Below are 27,265 nucleotides of genomic sequence, written 5' to 3'. Positions count from 1 at the left end.
TGTACACGTCGCTTATTTTTAAAAAATTGTTTATTTTTCATGGCACCGGTTGTTCATCGTACCCGGGGTAGCACACATTGCTCCGTGTGACACCCGGGGAACGATGAACACAGCTTACCTGCATCCCGCGGCACCCGCTGGCTATGTGGAAGGAAGGAGGTGGCTGGGATATTTACGTCCCGCTCATCTCCACCCCTCCACTTCTATTGGCTGGCAGTTGTGTGACGTCGCTGTAACGCCGAACATCCCTCCCCGTTCAGGAAGAGAATGTTCGCCGCCCACAGCGAGGTTTCTCTGCAGGTAAGTACGTGTGACGGCGGTTTAACAACTTTGTGCAACACGGGCAGACGATGGGGGCGGGTACGATTGCTCGTGCGATCGCATGATAGATCGTACTGTGTGATGCCTGCATAACACTATGATAGAGTCTATGACAGTGCTCAAATGTTAGGAACCAATGAATTTGGTTCCTGACTTCTGCTTGGTGCTGGAGGTAAACCTTGAAATAGGATAAAATGGAAGGGGCTGGGGGAAGACTTACTGTATATGGTAAGGTAGATCATGTAAGATGAGAGACAAATTACAATTATAGGTGATGTCTCTTCTTTAACGTGATCGTCATTATTCGTTGAATAATGATCACTAGAGTGATGTTCGAGTCGAACGGTTCGCGCAAAAATTCGAGTGATTTTGGGTGGTGTTCGAGTCGTTCAACGAACTCGAACGATTTGCTTCAAGTTCGGCAGTTCAAGTTACGTTCGATAAGGGCTCGATCACCAAAAAGCGTAGCTAGTTACTAGCTGGCTTTTCACTGTAATAGTGTGAGTCACTGTGAATCATGTTATTATCAAAATTCAGCGTATAGTGTGCGGGGGGACGGGGTTTAGATCAGTGCTGCTGCTGAGTGCTAAAAGAATGGCGATCGCCATTTTTTATTTTTTTTTTCCTAACCGTGCGAATAGTGGGGTGGGCTAGGCTGTCAGCCAATCACAGACACACACACACAGCAGAGTGGATTTTTGCCAAAAAAGCAAGGGCATGTGTCATTGGCTGTGCATATCACATGTCTTTGCTCTATAAGACCCGGCCATTTTCCCCGTCGCCACCATTATCTCTCTGCTGTGGGTGGGTGACAATCACCGCTGCCACTCCCGCTCCTGCTGCTGTGTACGCTATAAACATACAGTGCAATCTCCCCAGCGCTTAAGGGATTAGGGACTACTTGTAATTTCAGCCCTTTTCAGGGCTACATTACAGCTGTTCATAGCTATTTTTGCTAGGCAGGTCTGTGCCAACGCTGTGCAGGGGTTTATATCACAGCAAAGAAAAGTAAGTGGGACTCAGCACCAATGCGAATAGATAAAAATCTTCATGCTTTATTTGAAAAAAGTTAAAATTAATAAAGGGTCACAGATCTTTCCAAAAACGCCATGCGGCTTGACGCGTTTCGGACACAAAAAGGGGAATTTAAAAGCAGTCCTTAATCATAAGCCATGTAAGAAAGAAGGCAAGAAATATATATAGCACTTTAAAGGTAATGAGACACAAAGGCAAGATGGGAAACAGGAAGGGAGTTCACTCAGAAAATGCAAATTAGTGAGAGGGGTAGTATGTCATTGGACTCTATTAACCCCATACGTTGTATGCAGTAGAATAAGCGCGTGTTCATACATATATGTGCATGCATTTGAGAAACAGAAAAACAATTCATCAGAATGTGAAGAGGGCCCCACAAGAGCAAATGTTTGTGCGTCCATGCAAATATATGTATGTATTAATCCTTTCTTTTGTCTTATTAATTTATATGTGTCAATATTCTAGTTTATAAAAAAAACAAAAAAACTTGTTTTTATTTATTTATGTTTTATTTTATTTTATTAATATATATATATACATACATATATATATATATATATATATATATATATATATATATATATATTTCTGCAAGGAATATTGGTATCATAGTAAATGGATGTGTTTCATATGAATGGATTTTGAACTATATATATGAAGATGTGTGCGCATATATATGTGCACACATGAGTATATATATATTATATGAATTTAGGGCAGGAATAGATTAGATATGTATGTATGCAAATTAGATATTATATAATTTCAGGGCAAATACATGTTTGTGTGTTAGAGATAAATCGACAAACCACGTTCTACCTATGGAGTATATATCGCATTAAATTATATGTACATATATGTACACTATCAGGAACACACAAAACATGTAGTACCCAGGAATCATTGCATTATATATCGAAACATGAATAGTTCATTAATTTATTAAATTCTCCGCTCCTCTGCTACACTTGTTTATCCTTGTTTATTTATTATATGTATATAATTATTTACTTATTTATTTGTATATTTATCCATTTTTTATTTTTATTTTTTATTTTTTATATATTTCTTATCACCTCTACTTTATTTATTCATTTATTATTTCATTATACTGTTATAATGTGTTATTTATTGTTTATTATTTTACAATTATTCCTTTCCCTATACATTTATTCATACTAAATTGTTTGTATATATTTAATTTATTTATATGTATTTATTATTTCTGGTTTATTTTCCTATGTATATTTATTGCTCAAAATGTTTATATGGCCATTGGTGCTAAAGGAAAGAAAAAAAAAAAAAAGTAGAAAGAAAAAGGGACAGAAAAAACATCATATAACATAGCGTAAATCAGAACGATAATTGAGTCCTTTAGGGTGCCGGGTATCCAGCCGCAGTATCCACTTAGCTTCAGTATAGAGAAGTTCACGGAACCAATGACCTCCTCTCAAAGGTTTTTTCACTTGCTCAATACCTACAACATTCATAGTAGAAAAGTCTCCATTATGAAGATCAAGAAAATGTCTGGTGAGGCCAGAAACAGATCTTTTATATTTCGGGGGATTCAAAGAGGAGGTTGGAAGTGGAATGTGGGTATGCTCAGATATTCTTTTCCTTAGAGGCCTGGAAGTGCAGCCTATGTAATCTTTCAGACATATAGTACAGGAAGCTTTGTATATGACATATGTGGTAGAGCAGTTTATAAAAGCAGAAATATTGTGGATGATGTCACCCACTGGAAAAGATAATGTTTTCTTCATGAATTTGCAAAGTCCACACCGAGGCAGGGCACACTTATAGGAGCCTTTTGTGCTGAGCCAGGTCTCAGTTCTATTTTGGGAGATAAATAGGCTTGGAGATATCATATTGCCTGTGGTCTTAGCCTTTCTGGCCACCACATTGACACCATTGGATAGTATTTGAGCTAACTCCGGATCCTGATGAAGAAGAGGGATATAACGTAGAAAAACTTCTTTTATTCTAGAAAAATCAGCACTATGAGGGGTGGAGAAAACGATGGAACAATTCCGATTATCAGATGCGTTCTTATTAAAAAGTAGTTCACTGCGGGTTTTCTTTCCAGCGGTTTTTTCAGCACGGAAAAGGATCTTATTCTTATAGCCTCTGCATCGTAGCCGCTTTTTCATAGTTTCCAATTCAGAGAAATAAGCAGTATCTGTGGAACAGAGGCGGCGTGCTCTGAGAAATTCACCAAGGGGTAGATTGTTTATAGTATGTTTGGTATGATCACTATTTGCATGCAGAATGGTATTCCCACTGAGCGGTTTCCTGTATAAGGAGGTATTGATGCAACCAGTTTCAGGGTTACCAGTGAGGTATACATCCAAAAATGGAGTAGAATTTTCAGAAAATACCACAGTAAAGCTTAAATTCATGTGGTTTGAATTCAAATAGGAGAGAAAGGTATCAGGTAGGTTGGTTAGGGGTGCGTTTTTCTTGCGTTTCCAGATCATTATGAGATTGTCTATGTAACTCGCATACCAAAAAATTTGGTCCATAAAAGGATTGTCAGGCGTATGTATGTACATGGCTTCCCAAGAAATCATGTATAAATTAGCTAAAACGCAAGAAAAACTAGCACCCATAGGGCAACCATTGACTTGTAAAAAGAATTTCTGGTTAAAGCTGAAGAAATTATGTTTCAAAAGAAACTCACAAATCAGGATGACATAGTCTTTAAATATGTCACTCAGGTTAGTCAGCTGACTTAAATGGTGAGATAGAGATTTGAGGGCTAATGTATGTGGAATACATGAGTATAGCGATGCAACATCCCTCGTGACCCAGAACAGATCATCATTCCAAGTGAGGTCAGGAAGAGTTTGTAAAATGTGCTTGGAATCTCTGATGTAGCCAGCAGAATCCTTAACTAGGGGCTGTAAGATGTTATCCAGCCAGTCTGAAATCCGACTGGTGAGAGAATTGGTGCTGGCTACAATAGGTCGTAAGGGTGGTGGAAAGAGGCCCTTATGGATTTTAGGAAGTCCTTGGAAAATTGGACACACAGGAGTGTCATTAGTCAGGTAGTCGCATGTATGTTTGTCAAAGATGCCTAAAGACAGTCCTTGTTCAAGGATAGTATTCAATTTCTTGGAAAAAACTTCCATGGGATCAGAAGTAAGCCGTTTATAAGTGGCAGCATCCTCCAACATATTCATGATTTCCCTTTCATACAGTGAACTGTCGAGAATAACCACTGAGCCACCCTTGTCTGCTGCTCTTATGGTAATGTAAGGATTTTTGCTCAAATCTTTAAGAGCTTTGCACTCTTGGATGGTAAGATTATTGAGGGACACAGGACTTGAAGAAATAATATTTTTAATCTCAGTTTCCATTAGATCCTGGTATGTGTCCATAATGGGGACACGTGAGGCCACTGGATAAAAGTCCTTATTGGCAGTTTTGAAAGGAGGAATGTGGAGTTCAGGATTATTAGAATTGTCCATTTCAGACAGAATTTTCGTGGAGACATGCTCCTTAAGACTCATGTGTAGTGGAAAGGAGGGTACTTCAATGGTAGTATTAGAGGTGGAAGGAATATCTGCATGGCTCTGTTCAGATGAAAAAAAATGTTTTTTAACAGTGAGGTTTCTGATAAAGATATTGATGTCCTTGATGGTCTGAAACAAATCAGCCCGAGATGTAGGGGCAAAATTCAGACCTTTCTTGAGGACTTGCAGTTGACAAGAGCTGATGGAGCATGCAGATAAGTTTATAACAGAAAACTCAGTATGATTAGGTATATTTAATATCTCTGATGCCGGTTTCTGTTGGTGCGTCGAGGAGTGAATTTTACCGCACCTCTGGTGCTTCCTTCCTCCTCTGTGGCCATTTCCATTATAAAAGATCTGTTTCTGGCCTCACCAGACATTTTCTTGATCTTCATAATGGAGACTTTTCTACTATGAATGTTGTAGGTATTGAGCAAGTGAAAAAACCTTTGAGAGGAGGTGATTGGTTCCGTGGACTTCTCTATACTGAAGCTAAGTGGATACTGCGGCTGGATACCCGGCACCCTAAAGGACTCAATTATCGTTCTGATTTACGCTATGTTATATGTTTTTTCTGTCCCTTTTTCTTTCTACTTTTTTTTTTTTCTTTCCTTTAGCACCAATGGGCATATAAACATTTTGAGCAATAACTATACATAGGAAAATAAACCAGAAATAATAAATACATATAAATAAATTAAATATATACAAACAATTTAGTATGAATAAATGTATAGGGAAAGGAATAATTGTAAAATAATAAACAATAAATAACACATTATAACAGTATAATGAAATAATAAATGAATAAATAAAGTAGAGGTGATAAGAAATATATAAAAAATAAAAAATAAAAATAAAAAATGGATAAATATACAAATAAATAAGTAAATAATTATATACATATAATAAATAAACAAGGATAAACAAGTGTAGCAGAGGAGCGGAGAATTTAATAAATTAATGAACTATTCATGTTTCGATATATAATGCAATGATTCCTGGGTACTACATGTTTTGTGTGTTCCTGATAGTGTACATATATGTACATATAATTTAATGCGATATATACTCCATAGGTAGAACGTGGTTTGTCGATTTATCTTTAACACACAAACATGTATTTGCCCTGAAATTATATAATATCTAATTTGCATACATACATATCTAATCTATTCCTGCCCTACATTCATATAATATATATATACTCATGTGTGCACATATATATGCGAACACATCTTCATATATATACTTCAAAATCCATTCATATGAAGCACATCCATTTACTATGATACCAATATTCCTTGCAGAAATATATATATATATATATATATATATATATATATATATTAATAAAATAAAACATAAATAAATAAAAACAAGTTTTTTTTTTTTTGTTTTTTTTTATAAACTAGAATATTGACACATATAAATTAATAAGACAAAAGAAAGGATCGATACATACATATATATGCATGGACTCATAAAAATTTGCTCTTGTGGGGCCCTCTTCACATTCTGATGAATTGTTTTTCTGTTTCTCAAATGCATGCACATATATGTATGAACACGCGCTTATTCTACTGCATACAACGTATGGGGTTAATAGAGTCCAATGACATACTACCCCTCTCACTAATTTGCATTTTCTGAGTGAACTCCCTTCCTGTTTCCCATCTTGCCTTTGTGTCTCATTACCTTTAAAGCGCTATATATACTTCTTGCCTTCTATCTTACATGGCTTATGATTACGGACTGCTTTTAAATTTCCCTTTTTGTGTCCGAAACGCGTCAAGCCGCATGGCAAGCCGCATGGCGTTTTTGGAAAGATCTGTGACCCTTTATTAATTTTAACTTTTTTCAAATAAAGCATGAAGATTTTTATCTATTCGCATTGGTGCTGAGTCCCACTTACTTTTCTTTGCTACCTTCCTGGAATACGGACCTGCCTGTCCGAGGGACTACGTGCACTCACCGCAGACTGGAGGACACTATTTGGGTGAGCTGAATACCTCTTTTTTTCCTTCCCTGTTTATATCACAGCGTCTGGCTAAATCAGCTCAGGCAATTCATTGGGGCATTGTTTCATTGGCAGGGATAGAAAGTGAGGCTTCCTCTGCTGACAAGCTACCTACAGCACCTGTGCATTCTTCACACCTGTCCATTTTTGCTTTGCAATTTTAATTGCAAACAGTGCTGCCACTTTTAGTGGCATAGTAAAATTGTCTGGGATACTAACTAAAGCGGGCTTTACACACTGAGATATCGGTCCCGATATCGCTGGTGTGGGTACCCGCCCCCATCTGTTGCGCGACACGGGCAAATCACTGCCCGTGACGCACAACATCGCCTAGACCCGTCACACATACTTACCTTCCTAGCGACGTCGCTGTGACCGGCGAACAGCCTCCTTTCTAAGGAGGCGGTCCGTGAGGCGTCACAGCGACGTCACTGAGCGGCCGCCTAATAGCAGCGGAGGGGCGGAGCTGAGCGGGACGTAACATCCCACCCACTTCCTTCCTTCCGCATAGCGGCCGGGAGGCAGGTAAGGAGAGCTTCCTCGTTCCTGCGGTGTCACACGGAACGATGTACAGGAACAACCTCGTTACTGCTGCAGTAATGATTTTTGAGAATGGACCCCCATGTCACCGATGAGCGATTTTGCACTTTTTTGCAACGATGCTCTGATGATGGCACTTTTGAAAATCGGCCGGTGAGATGCATGGCAGGTTTCGAGAGAGAGGCTATAGTGCCAGGTCCATTAAAAAGGCGTATGGACGTGCCAAGTCAGCCTCGCGAGTCCAACTTCTGTTAAGGTTTAACCCCAAGAAGACACGACAGGATGAGCCTAAGGGCTGCTTCTCACTTGCGAGTTTCTCGCAGTAGAGCAATGCGAGAAAAACTTGCATTGAAATCGGACTCATGTTAGTCAATGATTCAGCTCTCATCTGCGATTTTTTTCTCAGTCCGAATCGGACCGAGAAAAAAATCGCAGCATGCTGCTTTTTTGAGAGTTTCTCGCACCATTTGTCCCAATGATTTCCTATGGAAGGGGATTAAAAGTAGCATCACACACGGGCACCACCGTTCACATTTGCGAGTGTGGCAGTAACTTTGCTCATTAGATGAATGTGACAGCACATTCCCATAGGTTAATTAAATGACACATGTGTAATAGCTTTTATCTAATTAAGATGTTGCATGAAACTAGCATCGCAAACGCGACACACACGCGAGCAAAAAGCATCGCACTTGCGTTGCACTCGCACCTAACGTGAACTAAAATCAGCCGAGTATTTTTCAGCCCAGTCGGACCGATTTTACTCGCATAGATGTGTTTCCAGCCTAAGGCTCGTTTTGTCTCTTCCTTTAATCGCCAGTGGGACCACATTAGAGGTATCCTGACAAGACACTGGTCAGAGTTAAAGACTGAGCCTGTCTTGAGGGATATACTACCTGAGCGACCCCTTATGACTGCCCGTCGGGGTCGGAGCCTGCGTGATATGCTGGTCCACAATCACTATTTGACACAACATAAATCACCATTTTCGATTGGACGCCCTAGATGTGGATCCTTCCCTTGCGGTTCATGCCTCGCATGTCGGCATGGGAAAATTATCAGAGCGACATCTTTTGCCTCTTCCAATGGATCCAAAATGTTCGAGATCCGACATTATATTTCTTGCAGTAGCACGGGCGTAATTTATTACACCACGTGTGAATGCAAGTTAATATATGTCGGACTCACAAGTTGTGAACTAAGGGTCAGGACGAGGGAACACATCAGGGATATTATTGCTGCCAAGCAGGCCAAACCCGACGCTGTTGATACTCTTAAGACTATCCCCCACCACTTCAGACTGTATCACGACTCGGACCCCTCAGGTTTCAAGGTGAGAGGCATTGACCGGGTGCACCTGGGACTGAGGGGTGGGGATATCCATAAGGCGTTGGCACGGGCGGAATGTCAGTGAATTTTTCTCCTCGACACATTGGTACCCAGTGGACTGAATGAAAGACATACGTTTGCATCTTTCTTGTGATCCAGTGTCTCTCTTCTGCGGATCCTTTGAGTTAATGGGCTCTATGGTTGTTTGTATGTTCCCTGTGTTGATCGCCTTCTTTTGAGTCTTTTTAATGCAATTTTATCCTTTTTTTATTAATTAAAATTTTTTTCTTGTTTATTTGTTTTCACAGTCTTTCGTCTATTCTATTGTTTTGTGTCCCTGCCCGATGACCCTCATGTCATTTTCTCAAGTTACTGCTCTACTGCTCAGGAAAAGAAGTGAATAACAAATTGGAAATGCAATAATAAAGAAAATACTTTTATATGTGATCATTATTAATTCATGTTATTTAATTGTATTGTTATTATTAACTTATACGAGTATTTGGTGATCTACTTTTCAATTTTCTACCTTGTATGATGCTTCTAGCCTGTTGTATACAATTTTATGGCTTTGCCATCACTTTTGCTAGTACTTGACATGAGATTTGCAGTCGCACTTACTGCTTGCAGGACTGGGCATGCTCAGTAGGTGCAGCTCTCCCTGCAGTGTCCCCTGGGTAAAACTGACGTCACTAAGGGGGTTTTCCCAGCCCAAGCGACGCTGGAGTAGCCTCCCATACTGATGCTGCACATCCCAGCCCCTTGGAACTGCGACAGGTGCTGGAAATCTTATGGTATTAAGGCAGGTATATAAAGCCCACTTTCCCCTGGTTGTCCACGGTCCCCCGAGGAAGTCATTTGCACGAAACACGTGTTGGGACTGCTCCCCATGTGTCCCCGCATGTGCCCTTACTTACTCTGGTAAGCCGCACTCTGGTTTTTGCGCTGTGGTGATGTTACATGTAATTACTGGCTTAATATGTATCGACTTTTTTTTTTTTATTTTGTGATCCTGTCCTGTATACTATCCTTCTGGAAGTCAGCTGGCTATCCTTAATGTTTTCACTTGATGACCCAGCGCTCACCACTGGGGGGAATTAAGTGTACCACCTATATCATTGTATGTAACTTTTGCAACATGCGGCTTCACATGGGGATTTAATCGCCTCTCTCTGTCTTAACCTGCTCTTAAAACATTGTTATTGTCTATACCCTTGTTATACTTTGTGTCTGACTGTCACGCTCCCCGGGTCCCCTGCTCTGCTCCCCGGCTCACCTGCCACGCTCCCCGGCTTCCCTGTGCCGCTCCCCGGTCTCCAGCCTCCATTGCCTGCGGTTCCCAGGCGTCCAGGTCCCCGCTCCTGGCGCCCGTCGGCTTCTCAACCCCAGCCCGGCTCTCCTGCTTCCTCCTCACCGCTCCCTGCCCTGGCTTCTGGCACCCGGGCCTCGCGCATGCGCATTAGGGCGCGCGCGCGGTCATTGACCCTTTCTTAAAGGGCCAGCGTCCACTGACAGGAAATTAAGCACACAGGTACAGGGTATAAAGTGGTTAGTGTCCAAGTGGGCGGGGCCTGTTCTTCGTGTTTTCCCAAGCTAGGAGTCAGGTCTCCTTGTGTTCTTGTGAGATACTCACCTTTCTCTCTTCTAGAGCCGATCCTGCCTCGCCATCCGGTCCTGCCGAACCCCGAACCCAGAACGCTGACCATCTGCCATCCTGACAGTCCGTTCCATCTCGGATCCCTGTGGTGACCCGTCCTCTCGCTCCATCGGTTCCGGACTCCGCCTGACAACATCTCGGCTTCCGAACCTGAGCTCCGTCACCTGGACTACCATCAGTGATTCCGTGGTCCCAGGGACTTCTCCATTCTACGCTTGTGCACGGACTGTCCTGCTTCCCGTAGTGCTCCGGCTACCGAACCCCTTACCTTCATCAAGGAGTTCGGCCCAGTGGATCCACCTCCTGGGTCTGCCCGTCCATCTGGCCCTAACAGTAGGAACAGGCCATGGATCCCGCCGAAGCACTAGCGGCCTTGCATGAGGAACTCCAACGCCAGTGTGAGACCCAGACCCGCATGCAGAACTTTATGACTTCTGTGGACGCCCGCTTGAACACGCTACAAGCGTCGGTTACATCTTCAGCATCTCGGGCTTCCACTAGACAATCCACGGCTCCAGCCCCCGTGGCAGCCTCCTCGGATGCTTCCAGGCTTCGTTTGGCCTCACCACCCCGGTACGCCGGAGATCCCAAGACCTGCAGGGGATTCATAAACCAATGCTCCCTCCATTTCACACAGCTGCCGCATTTGTTTGCCTCCGACCAAGCCAAGGTCGCCTTCATAATGTCTCATCTAGAGGGTGAGGCACTGGCGTGGATGAACCCCTTGTGGGAGAAGGAGGACCCTATGACCACGAACATCCAGGAGTTCCTGCAGGCATTTCGTGGCACCTTTGAAGAGCCCGGACGCGCCTCCGCGTCTGCCTCATCTCTTCTCTGGTTACGTCAGGGGACTCTGACGGTGGGTCAATATGCCATCCGTTTTCGCACCTTGGCTTCGGAACTCGGGTGGAACAACGAGGCTCTAACTGCCGCCTTCTGGGAAGGACTCTCGGGTCGAATTAAAGATGAGCTGGCTGGTCGTGATGTACCGTCCACCCTGGATGCCCTGATTACCCTAGCGACTCGAGTGGACATTCGCTTTCAGGAGCGATCCAAAGAGGTGTCCCGTGAGAGACGTCCGGTACGGCATTCCTCTCCTCCGCAGAAGCCCGCCGTACTTCAGTCAACGGCATCTGGTGTCTCCGTCCACGAGCCCATGCAAATCGACCGTGTGCGGCAGTCTGAACAACGCCGAGCAGAGCGGCTAGCCAAGGGCCTCTGCATCTACTGCGGAGAGGGCACACACCTTCTACGTTCCTGTCCAGAGAGGCCGGGAAACTCCAAAGCCTAGGGTTGGTAGGAGAGGCCACCCTAGGTGCTGGGACTCTCTCAGACCCGGTTACGTGGACTGTTCAAGTGACAACGGGAGAGACGCGGTTCACGGCCGAGGCGTACCTTGATTCTGGGGCGGCAGGCAATTTCATCCAGCAGGCCACGGTGGACAAGTACCAGGTGCCTGTTACTCCACTCGACAAACCCCTCGTGATTGCCTCTGTGGATGGGAGACCCCTATCTGACACCATCTCGTGGATCACCAGGCCGGTGGAACTGCGTATTGGTGCCCTGCACACTGAGAACATCGCTCTCTACGTCCTCCCACACATGTCCCATCAAATCCTGCTGGGACTCCCCTGGTTACGGACACACGAACCGTCAGTCAGCTGGGGCACTGGTGAAATCACCCGATGGGGCTCTTCTTGCCATGAGAACTGTCTGAAGATCATACAACCCATCCGACGACCTCCGGTTCCAGAGTCCCTACCGGGACTGCCCTCGGCCTATTGGTCCTTCGCGGACGTCTTTGACAAAAAGGAATCAGAGGTACTTCCGCCACATCGTCCTTACGATTGTGCCATCGACCTGCTCCAGGGAACTACACCACCTCGAGGACGGATATATCCGCTGTCTCCTGCCGAAACAAGTGCCATGTCTACTTACATCACTGAGAGCCTGGCAAAGGGATTCATTTGGAGATTCTCATCTCCTGCTGGAGCAGGCTTCTTCTTCGTTAAGAAGAAAGAAGGGGACCTACGCCCATGCATAGACTACCGGGGATTGAACCAAATCACCGTAAAAAACAAGTACCCCCTGCCGCTCATCCCCGAATTGTTTGATCGGCTTAGAGGAGCTCGTGTGTTTACCAAGTTGGATCTTCGGGGTGCCTACAACCTGGTCCGCATCCGCTCTGGGGACGAATGGAAGACCGCGTTCAATACTCGCGATGGGCACTATGAATACTGTGTGATGCCCTTCGGCCTGTGTAACGCACCAGCAGTCTTCCAGGAATTGGTGAACGACGTGTTTCGGGACCTTCTCTACGTCTGTGTGGTGGTGTATCTTGATGACATCCTGGTCTTTTCTCCGGACCTCCAGACCCACAGAGAGAACGTACAGCTGGTACTACGACGACTGAGGGAGAATCGTCTGTATGCCAAGTACGAGAAGTGCGTCTTCGAGCAGTCTTCTCTTCCCTTCCTGGGTTACGTCATCTCCGATACCGGTCTGCAGATGGACCTGGAGAAGGTCTCTTCCATTCTCAACTGGCCTCCTCCTTCTGGACTAAAGGCAATCCAACGCTTTCTGGGATTCGCCAACTATTACCGCCAGTTCATCCCTCCCTTCTCGGCTCTGACTGCTCCTCTCTCCGCCTTGACCAAGAAGGGGGCTAATCCAAAGGACTGGTCACCTGCGGCCGATGCCGCTTTTGGCTCTCCTCTGAAGCGGGCATTTGCCTCCTCTCCTGTGCTCCACCGTCCGGAGTTAAACCGACAGTTCACCTTGGAGGTGGATGCCTCCTCCTCGGGAGCCGGAGCAGTACTCATGCAGAAGTCCTCCTCCGGGAAGATGGTGACTTGTGGTTTCTTCTCCAAGAGCTTCTCAGCGCCTGAACGCAACTACACCATCGGTGACCGAGAGCTATTGGCAGTCAAACTGGCTCTGGAGGAATGGCATTACCTTCTGGAAGGAGCAGTGTACCCCGTTATTATTTACACGGACCACAAGAACCTGGAATACCTGCGGTCTGCTCAGCGGCTGAACCCACGGCAAGCCAGGTGGTCCTTGTTCTTTGCCAGATTCGACTTCCAGCTCCATTTTCGACCCGCGGACAAAAATGTACGCGCAGATGCCTTGTCCAGTTCATTCATGCCCATGGAGCAGGAGGAGGAGACATCCCAGCCCATCATCTGCCCTAGTAAAATCGTTCCGGTGGCCCCTGTCACCCTGGCCCAGATACCGCCTGGGAAGACCTATGTCTCTGAGACTGACAGGCAAAAAGTATTACACTGGGGCCATGCCTCGAAAATAGCCGGTCATGCTGATCAGAAGAGAACATGGAGTACGATTGTACGTCATTACTGGTGGCCATCCCTTCGGACGGATGTAGCTTCTTTTGTCTCAGCCTGCCCCTCCTGTGCCAGGAACAAGACGCCCAAACACCTGCCATATGGCCGTCTACTGCCTCTGCCTATACCCTCAGTTCCGTGGCAACACATTGCGATGGACTTTATTACGGACTTGCCACTGTCCTCCGGACACACAGTAATATGGGTCATGGTGGATCGGTTCTCTAAAATGGCTCATTTCGTCCCTATGGCTGGACTGCCCTCTGCCCAGGAACGCGCTGACGCCTATATACAACACATCTTCCGCTTGCATGGCTTTCCATCACACATTATGTCCGACAGAGGAACTCAGTTCACCTCCCGCTTTTGGAGGGCTCTCTGCAAACATCTGGGAGTGACTCTGGACTTTTCTTCAGCCTACCATCCTCAGTCAAACGGCCAAGTGGAACGGGTCAATCAGATCTTGACCTCCTTCTTACGTCACTACGTCAACGCCCATCACGACGACTGGTCCACGCTTCTTCCTTGGGCTGAATTCTCCCATAACCACCACGTCAGTGAGTCCTCCTCCAGCTCTCCCTTCCATGTCGTTTACGGACTTCAGCCTCCCGTCCCATTGCCTGTATCCTCTTCCTCGGATGTCCCTGCTGCTGATGCTGTAGCCCGCGACTTTGCAACGATTTGGGACTCTGTCAAGGCGTCCCTTGGACGTGCTTCCCTGCGGATGAAGAGACATGCAGACAAGAGGTGTCTGGACCCTCCGTGTTTCTCTCCAGGAGATCTCGTCTGGCTTGCCTCCAAGTACGTCCGATTGAAGCTACCCTCCTACAAGCTGGGACCTCGCTACATCGGGCCGTTTAAAATCCTCAGCAAGATCAATGAGGTCTCCTACAAGCTGCAGCTCCCGGCCACGATGAGAATACCCAACTCCTTCCACGTCTCCCTGCTCAAGCCGGTTGTCCTTGGTCCCTTCTCCACTGCTGCCAGTTCGGCTCCCCCTCCTATTGCCGATGACGACATCTATGCGGTAAGGGATATCGTGGCCATGAAAACCGTACGGGGCCGACAGTTCTTCCTGGTGGACTGGGCTGGGTATGGTCCTGAGGATAGGTCCTGGGAGCCCCGGGAGAATGTGGGTACGCCTCTGATCCGTGCCTTCCTGTCCCGGTTGCGGGGAGTGGGGCGTGGGGGGGGGTACTGTCACGCTCCCCGGGTCCCCTGCTCTGCTCCCCGGCTCACCTGCCACGCTCCCCGGCTTCCCTGTGCCGCTCCCCGGTCTCCAGCCTCCATTGCCTGCGGTTCCCAGGCGTCCAGGTCCCCGCTCCCGGCGCCCGTCGGCTTCTCAGCCCCAGCCCGTCTCTCCTGCTTCCTCCTCACCGCTCCCTGCCCTGGCTTCTGGCACCCGGGCCTCGCGCATGCGCATTAGGGCGCGCGCGCGGTCATTGACCCTTTCTTAAAGGGCCAGCGTCCACTGACAGGAAATGAAGCACACAGGTACAGGGTATAAAGGGGTTAGTGTCCAAGTGGGCGGGGCCTGTTCTTCGTGTTTTCCCAAGCTAGGAGTCAGGTCTCCTTGTGTTCTTGTGAGATACTCACCTCTCTCTCTTCTAGAGCCGATCCTGCCTCGCCATCCGGTCCTGCCGAACCCCGAACGCTGACCATCTGCCATCCTGACAGTCCGTTCCATCTCGGATCCCTGTGGTGACCCGTCCTCTCGCTCCATCGGTTCCGGACTCCGCCTGACAACATCTCGGCTTCCGAACCTGAGCTCCGTCACCTGGACTACCATCAGTGACTCCGTGGTCCCAGGGACTTCTCCATTCTATGCTTGTGCACGGACTGTCCTGCTTCCCGTAGTGCTCCGGCTACCGAACCCCTTACCTTCATCAAGGAGTTCGGCCCAGTGGATCCACCTCCTGGGTCTGCCCGTCCATCTGGCCCTAACACTGACCAATTAAAAATAAAAAACTTTTTTATGTGCACTAGCGCTGTTGATTGGTGACTATGTGATTATGGGGTATAGTGTTCATTAGGCAAATTTAAAGACTTCTGTCTCCGTTTTCATATATATGCTTTTTGAAGTTGATGCCTTTTATCTTTGATGAAGTCCATATATACTGCCCTATGTTTTCTAAATCCCAGTCCTGCTAGTGCAGCACAGTGGCATTAACTGGGCTGCTGCTGCGCCTGCTGTCCACAGGTGTGCCTCCTACACACATGGACAGCGTACCCAATGGTCCCTGTGTTGTTAACAGGGAGTTCCTGGGCTGGGTGTGTGGACCCTGTGATGCTAACAGGGTTCCCAGTCTCCAGATATGAGTGTTGTCTAACTCGATTCAGGCTACTATTTGTTTCAGAGCCACCCAGCTCTGTATCCTCCGCCAAACCTTCGGGTTGCCAACATCTCCTTTTTCATCTAGGAGCACGGTGGACCCCGACTGGCGATTGGGATATATACCACCTTATCCAAATCTGCCAATTCCCCCGTAACAGATGGTGTTTCTTCATAAGATGTTACTGTTGCTTAACCACCAAACCCATGGACACAAACATTTTTTCCCTTTCCAACACACCTGTTCCCCTTTCCACCTGCATCTGGCCTTTTTCCACTCATTTTGTATATGACCAAATTTGCAACTCTGCAGGGACACCCTACTCAATGCTGTCTCAGCACAGCAGCCAGCCCTTGGTCCCTCAGATGTGGACAAGTAGAACACCATTTCCTCCTAGCCATGACAAAGCGTTGAGATTCACTCTGTGCAGCACTGGTGTTTAGTGGAAAAGCCGATCTAAGATTGCGTACCAGCTTCTGCTGATACTCCTGCATACGTGTGTCCCTTTCTATGGCAGCGTGGCAACTCAGTAGTCAGCAGTACTTCGAATTCGGGGAATCTGAGGGTCATGTTGTAGGTAGTGCAGCAAGAAGGCGCTCATGTGTCTTGCGCATCAAGGAGGACTAAGTCCTTGCTGTGTTGGTGGCGGAGAGGTGAGAATCATGCTTCCTTCCTCTGCCCCCTCCCCCCAACCTCGCACAACAGAAATGTGATCAAACTTTCCCTCATCTACTGAGTCTTCCATGCCCATCGCCAGTTCGTCCTCCATTTCTTCCTGGGCTCCTGCACCTTCCTCAACAGTTTGGCTGAAACTATGCGCCCTTGCTAATCCCTCTCCCCCACGTCACATGCCTGCCGCCTTGGTGCTGCTGAACGTGTGGACCTTGTAGATCTTGTTATCCCTTCCGCATATGACTCCTCCTCTACTTCCTCTTGTCCCACCACCTGACTCTGAATAATGTTTAGAGTGTGCTCCAGCATGTAGATGACCGGAATTGTCATACTGATAATGGCATCGTCAGCGCTAAACATCTTCGTCGCCATTTGTAAACTGTGAAGAAGGGTGCATAGGTACTTGATCTGAGACCACTCCAGCAGCGTGATCTGCCCCACCTCTGGATCTCGTTAACCCAGGATATACGTCATAATATATTGCAGCAGGGCTCGCCGGTGCTGCCACAGATGCTGCAACATGTGCAGATTTAAATTCCTGCATGTCGGCACATCGCATTTCAGGCGGTGAACAGGCAGACCGAAAGACTTCTGGAGCGATGCAAGTTGTTCAGCTGCAGGCTGTAAATGGTGGAAGTGAGCACAAAGCAAGCGTGCCCTCTGCAGAAGGCCATGTAGGCCAGGATAGTGCTTTAAAAATTGCTGGAGAGCCATACAAGGCACGTGTGTCACATTGCCCTGGCGAAGGGCCGCACCCAGGTTTGCATCATTGTCGCACACGGCCTTCCCTGGCTGCTGGTTGAGTGGAGACGACCATTGATGAAACTCGGTCTCCAGAGCTAACCGTCCACAACTCCTCAGCGATGTAACTCACATTTCCCATACATTTCAAAGTAAAGATTTGACCACCTGATGGCGTTGAGCTCTGCTGCCAGCATAGTAAGGAGGTGTGCGGGATTCCTTGTGCACAGTTCCAATGCGGGTGGCCTTACCAGACAGGTTTTGAGCGGAGGTTGAGGACCTAGACGAGGTTGAGGAGGCAGAAGCAGTGGAGGAACATTTACATACAGTGGAAGGATTGACACAGAACTCGTGGGGACGGAAATACTTGTACAGCAGACCCTTCTCCATCTCTCACAATAGTTACCCAGTGCCCAGTCAGCGATATGTAACACCCCGGTCCATGCTTACTGGTCCAAGTATCTGTGGGGAAATGCACCTTGTCGCACACAGAGTTTCTCAAGGAAGTGGTGATGTTGTGCGACATGCTGGTGTAGCGCAGGCACGCCTTTCTTGGAGAAGGAGTGGCGACTGTTCATCTGCTCTTTTGGCACTGCAATGGGAATAAGGTCTCGAAAATCTTCGGTGTCAAAAAGGTGGAAAGGCAGCATTTCTGTGGCCAACCTCTTAGGCATGTCATGCCCTTCTAAAATCATGTAAAACACAGCAAGGGGGCTCCAACCACAGTCTCCCGCTTTTCCAAAAATTGGGCCACACACACCACTTCACTGGCATCAGTTGTCCCACAGTTGCAAACTTAAAAAGTTGGTAAAGATTTTTGGGAGGGCACCACCTGCAGGATTTAGATAATCCAAGAATATAGAAGGCCTGGGATCACCTCAACACACCAATTGTAAAACGCATGTGTAGAGAGAAAAAAGTGGTGTGCAAGAGCAAGGGATACACCTGTGAATGTATATAAATGGGTCTTTATTTTATAAACTGACAGTCAAGTGGACACAAACATGTTAAAAACACTTAAAAAGACATAAAAAAGGCCTCTATAAACTTTGTTTATCCCCTGTAAGGTATAAAGCATCCCCATGGCAATATGAAATGGTCACAGAATACAGGCAATCCTTATGGGGCTGCATATAGTATAAAAGGGATCCTAAAGGGGTAACATGGTTATAGGCATTTTAAGATAAGCAGCAAAAACATTTGCACAGAAGCGTATCAATGGCCACATCCACATAAACCACAACACTAGTATCAGATGTCAATAATAAATGCAGCACTGGTGATATATGAGGATCCCTGAGAAAGTAGAGTTACCAGCCCATGCTGGATTTACCAGTAATCAAGATCCATATGGTAACCAGGGTGGGATAAGAGGTAATCTCTCTCTCTCTCTTTCTCTCTTTTTCTCTCTCTCTTTTTCTCTCTCTCTTTTTCTCTCTCTCTCTTTTTCTCTCTCTCTCTTTTTCTCTCTCTCTCTCTTTTTCTCTCTCTCTCTCTTTTTCTCTCTCTCTCTTTCTCTCTCTCTCTCTCTTTTTCTCTCTCTCTCTCTCTTTTTCTCTCTCTCTCTCTCTTTTTCTCTCTCTCTCTTTTTCTCTCTCTCTCTTTTTCATCAGCTGACACTATAAGTCGAGCAGTGAGGCCGGCTTTTTACCACCTGGCCGGCTAAACTATCAGCTGTTGCTGTCGGACAGGAGTCAGCACTGAAGTGTGTAGTTTGTTTTGTTTTTTTGCACTCATGCATCAGCTGATTGTATAAACGGCTTTTATACAATCAGCTGCTGTGTCATGTGATTCAGGCCCTTGAACCTGACACATCATCTGATCGCTTTGCCTTCCAGCAAACCGATCAGATGATATTGGATCCGGATTGGACGGCGCGGGACCCTTGACCCAGGATTATTGCGGAGGGGGGTTCTTTATTTTAATAAAGATGGAATCACTAATTGTGTTGTGTTTTATTTATAATAAAAATATTTTTCTGTGTGTTGTGGTTCTTTTTATCGGTACTAAAAATTCATGGTGGCCATGTCTAATATTGGCGTTCCACCATGAATTTCGGGCTTAGGGTCAGTTGATAATATACAGCTAGCCCTAACCCCATTATTACCCAGCAAGCCACTGTCACCAGGGCAGCTGGAAGAGTTGGATACAGCGCCAGATGATGGCGCTTCTATGAAAGTGCCATTTTCTGGGGCGGCTGCGGACTGCAATTCGCAGCAGAGGGGCCCAGAAAGCTCAGGCCAACCTGTGCTGCGGATTCCAATCCCCAGCTGCCTAGTTGTACCTGGCTGGACACAAAAATATGGCTTTGTTTTACTATCTGGTATTAAGCCAGAGATTCTTAATGTCAGGCAAGTTTGACCCGGCCATTAAGAATCTCCAATAAAGGGTTAAAAAAGACACCACACAGAGAAAAAATACTTTAATAGAAATAAATACACAGACACACTTAGAGACTCCATGTTTATTACTCCCTCTTATCCCTCCACGATCCGGCTCTTCTGTCTTCTTTCTCCTTTAACACATGCAGCTCTGCTACATCAGCAGTGCAGGCATGCGAGGAAGACACTGTTCCCCGTGCAGTGTTTTCACTCCATTAGTGAGAAGGAGCTGCTGCTTGTAAGCGGTGACGTCACCACTGACAGGTGCGTTGCTATAGCAACGGTGATCTCCGTTATTGACCGGCTGTGGCAGCTGGTTTATAACGGAACGGGGAAGCAGATCGAGAACCCGACCGTGCGCCAGAGCATGTCGCCGGTACACCAGGATGCACAAACGAGCACCGCGTACTGGAGAGATGCACTGACAGGTCCTACATGACGCGTCATAGACATGTGACCAGTCTATAGCCAATGAGATAACAGACACGTGACTGGTCACATGGCTATTTTGACGTCACGGAAGGTCCTGTCAGTGCTGGTTACCGGGAGGACGCAGCGGGAGGACGCAGCAATCATCGGAAGGAATAGTGACATGAGATAGAGTGCAGGATGGATCGCGGGGACCGGTAAGTGTTATGGCAATGTTTATTAACTGTATGTGTACATTTATAATGTGTTTTTATGTGTTTGTGATTGCCTCCCATTGTTTTCAATGGGGTTCGAGAGGTTCGTCTCCAGGGGGGTGGCTCATCTCTAGTCATGACTAGAGATAAGCGAACCCGAACTTCAAAGTTTCATATATTTGGTCATCTGTGCAATTTCTCCGACTGAACCTGCAGAACCTGAACTTGCACCGGTCCGCTCATATCTAGTCATCACTCTGTAAAGACCAGTTGAAGTGCAAAACACAGTGCAAAACAGTCGTCAACATGTGCTGCTTGTCTTCACAAGCACAATACTTTTAACGATGTTCTGCTATTCCCAAAATAAAGGTTTTTGTGTGGTAAATTGCCAATATTTTCTACTTTATTTTTCAATGTCTTAAATTAGATCACAATATATGTGCCATCCCACAGATGCTGATCCTCTTCGGGGACGCCACAGGATTTGTACAATTTGGCCAACAGGTAAGGTAAGTCGTGACGCCACTCACGGCTTGCGATCAGGGGTATATATGACCGCCGCTGCAGGTTTTACGAGCTTCTGGGGCTGATGGGGTCTGCAGCCAGGTGATGTGGCCTCCCGTGAGTGAGGCAGGCTCCAGGGGCTCGGGTGAGCAAGATAGCAGGGTCTAAAATAATAAAGACCGAGTCCAAGAGTCTTTTAACTGGTTTTTACTCAATTCCAGATGTTGCTGTGAGCTGACCCGGGCAATGCTTCGATGAACCAGGTGGGACCAGGTCTCCTTCGGGCCAGTCTGAGTGTAACAGTTAGCTTGCCTTCCTAGCTTTTCTGTTTTTGGATAACCCCCCTGACCTGAAGTACCATGGGGGTCTATCCAGGGAGTCACAACTGCCTTTTCTCCCCTGTGTTCGGCCTGTTTGCCGGCAGCGTGAACCAGGTAAGATGGCTCCAGGCTCTGTCTCCTTATGGGTCCCTGCGTGGCTGCTGAGGCTCGGACCTGTGAGGTTGGTGAGGTACCTTAAGTTCCCCTCACCGGCAGGTTTAGTAGGCAGATAAACTGTATTCTGCTCAAAGGACCTGTACCCCATACGTGCCTAGTCACCAGGAGCACCTTTTTCTCTGTCCTCACTCGATGACCGTTCTCCCCCACTAACTATCACTACACCTCGCAGGGTCTGACTAGTGGAAACGCATGCGTCCAACTCGCAACCGCCGCGCGCCACTACCAGACTGGTTCTCCTCTCTTCCTGACAACCTCTGCACTTTAGCTCCCAGCCCCTCTGCTAGACCTCTTGATGGGATTTGAAAGCTAGCCCCCTCTAGGGACTACCCAAGGGTCCCCTCTAAAGGTGTGGGAGACCTGGTTGCTATGTGTCTGTGCGTACACACCTCATTCTGGCCTTTAGGATTACCTGGTAGTACTGTCCCAGCATGGGTGCAGTACTCAGTGGTGCCTGACCAGGTCAGGGCCGCCACAGATACCGTGACCACAACCCATCAGATGGTAACAAATTCAACCATGTTATATTTCTCTAATACACAATTTGCTATCATTATTTATGACATTTACAATCCTTATGTCACATGTCCACAAGTCGTCTTTTAACCCTAGTCTAATTATTCCTACAATAAATGTGGAAGCTACTTCTCTGCCTTTTACTGGACTCTTGCTTTCAGTGAGGATCACCTCCACTACTGTTGTTTATTCACACAAACAGTAGCTTAATTGCCCTAGCGGGAGTTGAGCCCTATAGTGCAGAATAACATATCTAAGCAAAATGGAAATCGTAGCTAGCGCTTTTCTGTGGCCACCTTACAATTAATTTGCACAATATCTAGCACTATTATTTGTGGTCTTAATAGAATGGGTCACAATAAACAAAACTTTTTGTATGCTTTGTACAGGGTAAGGCTTATCTTGTCTTTGTTGTCCAAAACTGCCAACCATGTTTCATTTTGATCAAAGTAATTTAAGAAATTAATGAGCATTTACTGAAAAGAACATGAAATACTCAAAAAATTACAGAAAAAAAAGACGGAGTTAACAGAGGTTAAAAATACTAATAAAACACACCACTCACAAACTTAAGAGTCATGGATGATAGTTGTCTAATATTATAAATGCACTTTGCTCTGATAAGACTTGTATAGGACGCCAGTTACACAGATAAATGTAGTGCACAATGTCTGGCTTAAAGCCTATTCATAACTCCCCTATACTATTACATCAGGTGCTTAGCCATCACTCTAAGGCCCCCTTCACACGTCCAAGAAACACGTGCGTGTTTGGTCCATTTCCGTATGTACAGGAGTCACGGACACACGTGCTCCAATGTTATTTAATGTTTGTAGTTACACGTGCGTTATTCTGTACGGTGCGTGTTTCCATGTGCGTGAAACTTATGTGTATCCATATTACACGGATGCATGTCCGTTTTCTGCACGGAACACGCACCCAATGAAAGTCTATGGGTCCGTGAGCACACGTACATGACACGGATGCATCTCCGTATGCTCCGTGTACGTTTTGTGCTTTTTTCTAGCGATGACGCTAGACGGTATTTTTTTTTTTTCTGTGTATGCCAGTCAATCTCCCTCAGTCTGTTGGTCGATCTCTCTCTCTTGTCTGTCCCTCTCAGTCTGTCGGTCAGTCTCCCTCCTCTCTCATACTCACCGTTTTCCGATTACTGCCACGGGGCTGCTAAGCTGTAAAAAAAAAACTCTGGCGGCTTTTACAATTTTGAAAAAGCCGACCACTCATTAATCAATCTAGTATTCCCTACTTTTCCCGGTGCCTATGATTGGTTGCAGTGAGACACGCCCCCACGCTGAGTGACAGTAGTCTCACTGCAACCAATCACAGCAGCCGGAGGGCGGGTCTATACTGTGCAGTAAAATAAATAATTAAATAATTTAAAAAAACAGCGTGCGGTCCCCCCAAATTTTAATACCAGCAAAGATAAAGCCATACGGCTGAAGGCTGTTATTCTCAGGATGGGGAGCCCCACGTTATGGGGAGCCCCCTAGCCTAACAATATCAGCCAGCAGCCGCCCAGAATTGCCGCATCCATTAGATGCGATATATCTGGGACTCTAGCCGGCCCTTCCCGATTTGCCTTGGTGCATTGGCAATTGTGGTAATAAGGAGTTAATGGCAGCCCATAGCTGCCACTAAGTCCTAGATTAATCATTGCAGGCATCTATGAGACACCCCCAATGATTAACCTGTAACTTAAAGTTAATAAACACACGCAGTGAAAAAATCCTTTTATTTGCAATAATAAACACTAACAAATACTCTCGTTCAACACTTTATTAAGCCCCAAAAACCCATCCACGTCCGGCGTAATCCACGGAGGTCCCGCATCGCTTCCAGCTCTGCTACGTGAAGGTGACAGGATCTGCAGAAGAATACCGCCGCTCCTGTCAGCTCCACACAGCAACTGAAGTGAGCTGCGCAATCAGCGATAACGTCACTCAGGTTACTCGCGGCCACCGCTGGATCCTCCAACTGTGACAGCAAGTCGCAAGAGTGACAGCGATGAAGTCACAGGTGAGTTGCGGTCTCAGGTGGAAAACTCCAGCTAGCTACCGGTAGCCTGAGTGACGGCATCGCTAATCACGCTGCTCACTTCAGTCACTCAGGGGATTAGCGGTCACCGGTGAGTCCTTCACGGGTGACAGCTAATCAGGACGCGACACAGACAGAGCCGCGGGATGACAATGAAGTCGGGTACAGCTCACCCGAGTTCATTCATGCATGTCTGCTGTCAGCGGGTATGTATCAACGACATTGTGCATCACACACAGAACTTTTCACAAGGGCAACACACGGACATGTCACTTACGTATCTCATGCACACACGGACATTCCACACGCACACACGGCTAGCATACACCATTCACACGGATGCCATACGTACCATAAAAACGGACATAAAATAGAACACGGTCCCGAAAAACGGAACGTAACACACATGCGTGTTTTTCATGGACGCGTGAAGGTGGCCTAAAACTGAACCACACTAGGTCAGAAAAACCGTTCCCACTACACACTTTCAACATTAAATGGCTTGGCTGCACCCAACAAAAGAATAAAATATATATCAAGTATTGGTTGAAATATTTGCCGAAAATACACTAGTTTGAAACCCACATCAAGGATCCCATTGTCTTGCACCTCCCTATGTACTGTACATAGATGGCAGGAATGCATCGACACAATGAAGGTGACTCAGTGATGACTCTTACAGAGCTTATGTTGCAGCAACAAGGAATTAGCGATATTGATGGGAAATCACAATTGAGACAAATCAATACACAGTGTGATTAACAAAATAACAATGTGCAGTAACTTAAGACTCTAAGCAATAGATTCTTGCAACATTAATCTAATTATTCCAGTCTCCTTTGTCAGGGAAGTGTCACTGTCACCCATTGTCTTATGACTATATCCTCCTCACACTAATGACTCAACTTAGTTAAATATATACAGTATATATATACTAGCTGTAGTACCCGGCTTCGCCCGCGTTAATAACTGCTGTTAACAAAATAGAATGTATTAACAAAAATGTATTCTGCACACAAAAACCACAAAACAAATAGGTGTGTTTTAGGGCGATTATGTGGCGAGGTTGGTGTATGTGTAGTGAAATGTGTGCTGAGGGTGGTATATGTGTTTAAGTACGTGGTAGTGTGTGGCGCATTTTGTGTGTGTGTTCATATTCCTGAGTGTGGTGAGTATCCCATGTCGGGGCCCCACATTAGCAACTGTACGGTATATACTGGCAGCTGTCAATTTGCCCCCAAAACTTTTCATTTCACTTTTTCCCCATTATGTAGATAGTGGCAAAATTGATTGGTAAATTGAAATCCGCAGGGTTAAAATTTCGCCTGACTACATAGCACCCGGCGCTGCCCGGGATAGTAACTGTCTCTCTGTTTCTCTCCCATTCTCTGTCTGTCTCCCCCTCTGTATATATCTCTCTGTCTCTCTCTCTATCTTTGCCTGTCTGTCTCTTTCCCTGTCTCTCTCTGACTGTCTCTTTCTCCGTCTGTCTCAATCTCTCTCCCTGTCTGTCTATCTATCTCTGTCACTTTCCCTGTCTGTCTCTTTCCCTGTCTGTCTCTTTCCCTCTCTTTCCCTGTCTGTCTCTTTCCCTCTGTCTCTTTCCCTGTGTCTGTCTCTTTGTCTGTCTCTTTACCTGTCTTTGTCTGTCTCATACCCTGTCTGTCTCTTTCCCTCTCTTTCCCTGTCTGTCTGTTTCCCTGTGTCTGTCTCTGTCTCTTTGTCTGTGTCTGTCTCTTTACCTGTCTGTGTCTGTCTCTTAACCTGTCTCTCTTTCCCTCTCTTTCCCTGTCTGTCTCTTTCCCTGTCAGTCTGTCTCTTTGTTTGTGTCTGTCTCTTTGTGTCTGTCTCTTTCCCTGTCTGTGTCTGTCTGTTTCCCTGGCTGCATTGAGACACGCCAACATTCCATATAAGGGCATGGCTGCGCATTCTTCTGAAGTTGTGGCTGCACTGTGGCTCCCAGCTCCATTCGCTTTAATGGAGGCAGGTTTTTTGGTGAATACCTGTAAAGCGCGAGGTTAAAATTTCCCCTCAGAACATAGCCTATGACGGTCTCGGGGTCCAGAAGTGTGAGTGTGCAAAATTTTGTGGCTGAAGCTGCGATGGTGCAGATGCCAATCCCGGACATACACACACACACATTCACACACGCATACATACACACATTCAGCTTTATATATTATTATTATATATAGATATAGATAGATATGTATATGAATATGTATACTGTATATATTGCTCAAAAACTTAAAGGGAACACTTGAACAACAAAATGTTCTTTCAGTGTTCACCTTATTTTTTTTGAGCTGTGTGTGTATATATATATATATATATATATATATATATGTGTGTGTATGTATGTATATATACATATATATATATATACAGTGCCTACAAGTAGTATTCAACCCCCTGCAGATTTAGCAGGTTTGATAAGATGCAAATAAGTTAGAGCCTGCAAACTTCAAACAAGAGCAGGATTTATTAACAGATGCATAAATCTTACAAACCAACAAGTTATGTTTAGAGATGAGCGAACCGGTCGCGGTTCGGCTCGAGGTTGGTTCGCCGAACGGAGCTCCCGTTCCAGTTCGGTTCGTGGAACGTTCGACGAACCTAACTCGAACTGCATATGAAACAATGGCAGGCAATCACAAACACATAAAAACACCTAGAAAACACCCTCAAAGGTGTCCAAAAGGTGACAAACAACTCACAACACAACACAAACACATGGGAAAGTGACAAGGACAAATTCTCATGCGAAAACAAAACAGCGTTACGAGGAAAAAGAGGACGAGACACAGATATAGGCATGGCATGCCCTTCTAAAATCATGTAAAACACCGCAAGGTGACTCCAAGCGGAGTCGCCCTTTTTTCCAAAAATTGGGCCACACAGACACCCCTTCAGTGGCAGCACTTGTGCCCCAGTTGTACACTTCACAGCTAGATTTGCATCAAGCACATTAAAAAATACGCCATACTTAACCGTCCCCAGGATGACACCGGGGTAGGTAGCAAAGTCTTTCCTTATCCCAGCTCTGTTCATCTTGGATCATTTTTAAAAAACACAGCAAGCAAGGGTTACTCCAAGCGGAGTCTCCCTTTTTTTCCAAAAATTGTGCCCTACACACACCCACCCATTCAGTGGCAGCACTTGTGCCCTAGTTGTACACTTCA

Source organism: Anomaloglossus baeobatrachus, chromosome 3, assembly GCF_048569485.1.
Source record: "Anomaloglossus baeobatrachus isolate aAnoBae1 chromosome 3, aAnoBae1.hap1, whole genome shotgun sequence".
NCBI lineage: Eukaryota > Metazoa > Chordata > Amphibia > Anura > Aromobatidae > Anomaloglossus > Anomaloglossus baeobatrachus.
Note: the sequence above shows the minus strand (reverse complement) of the source record.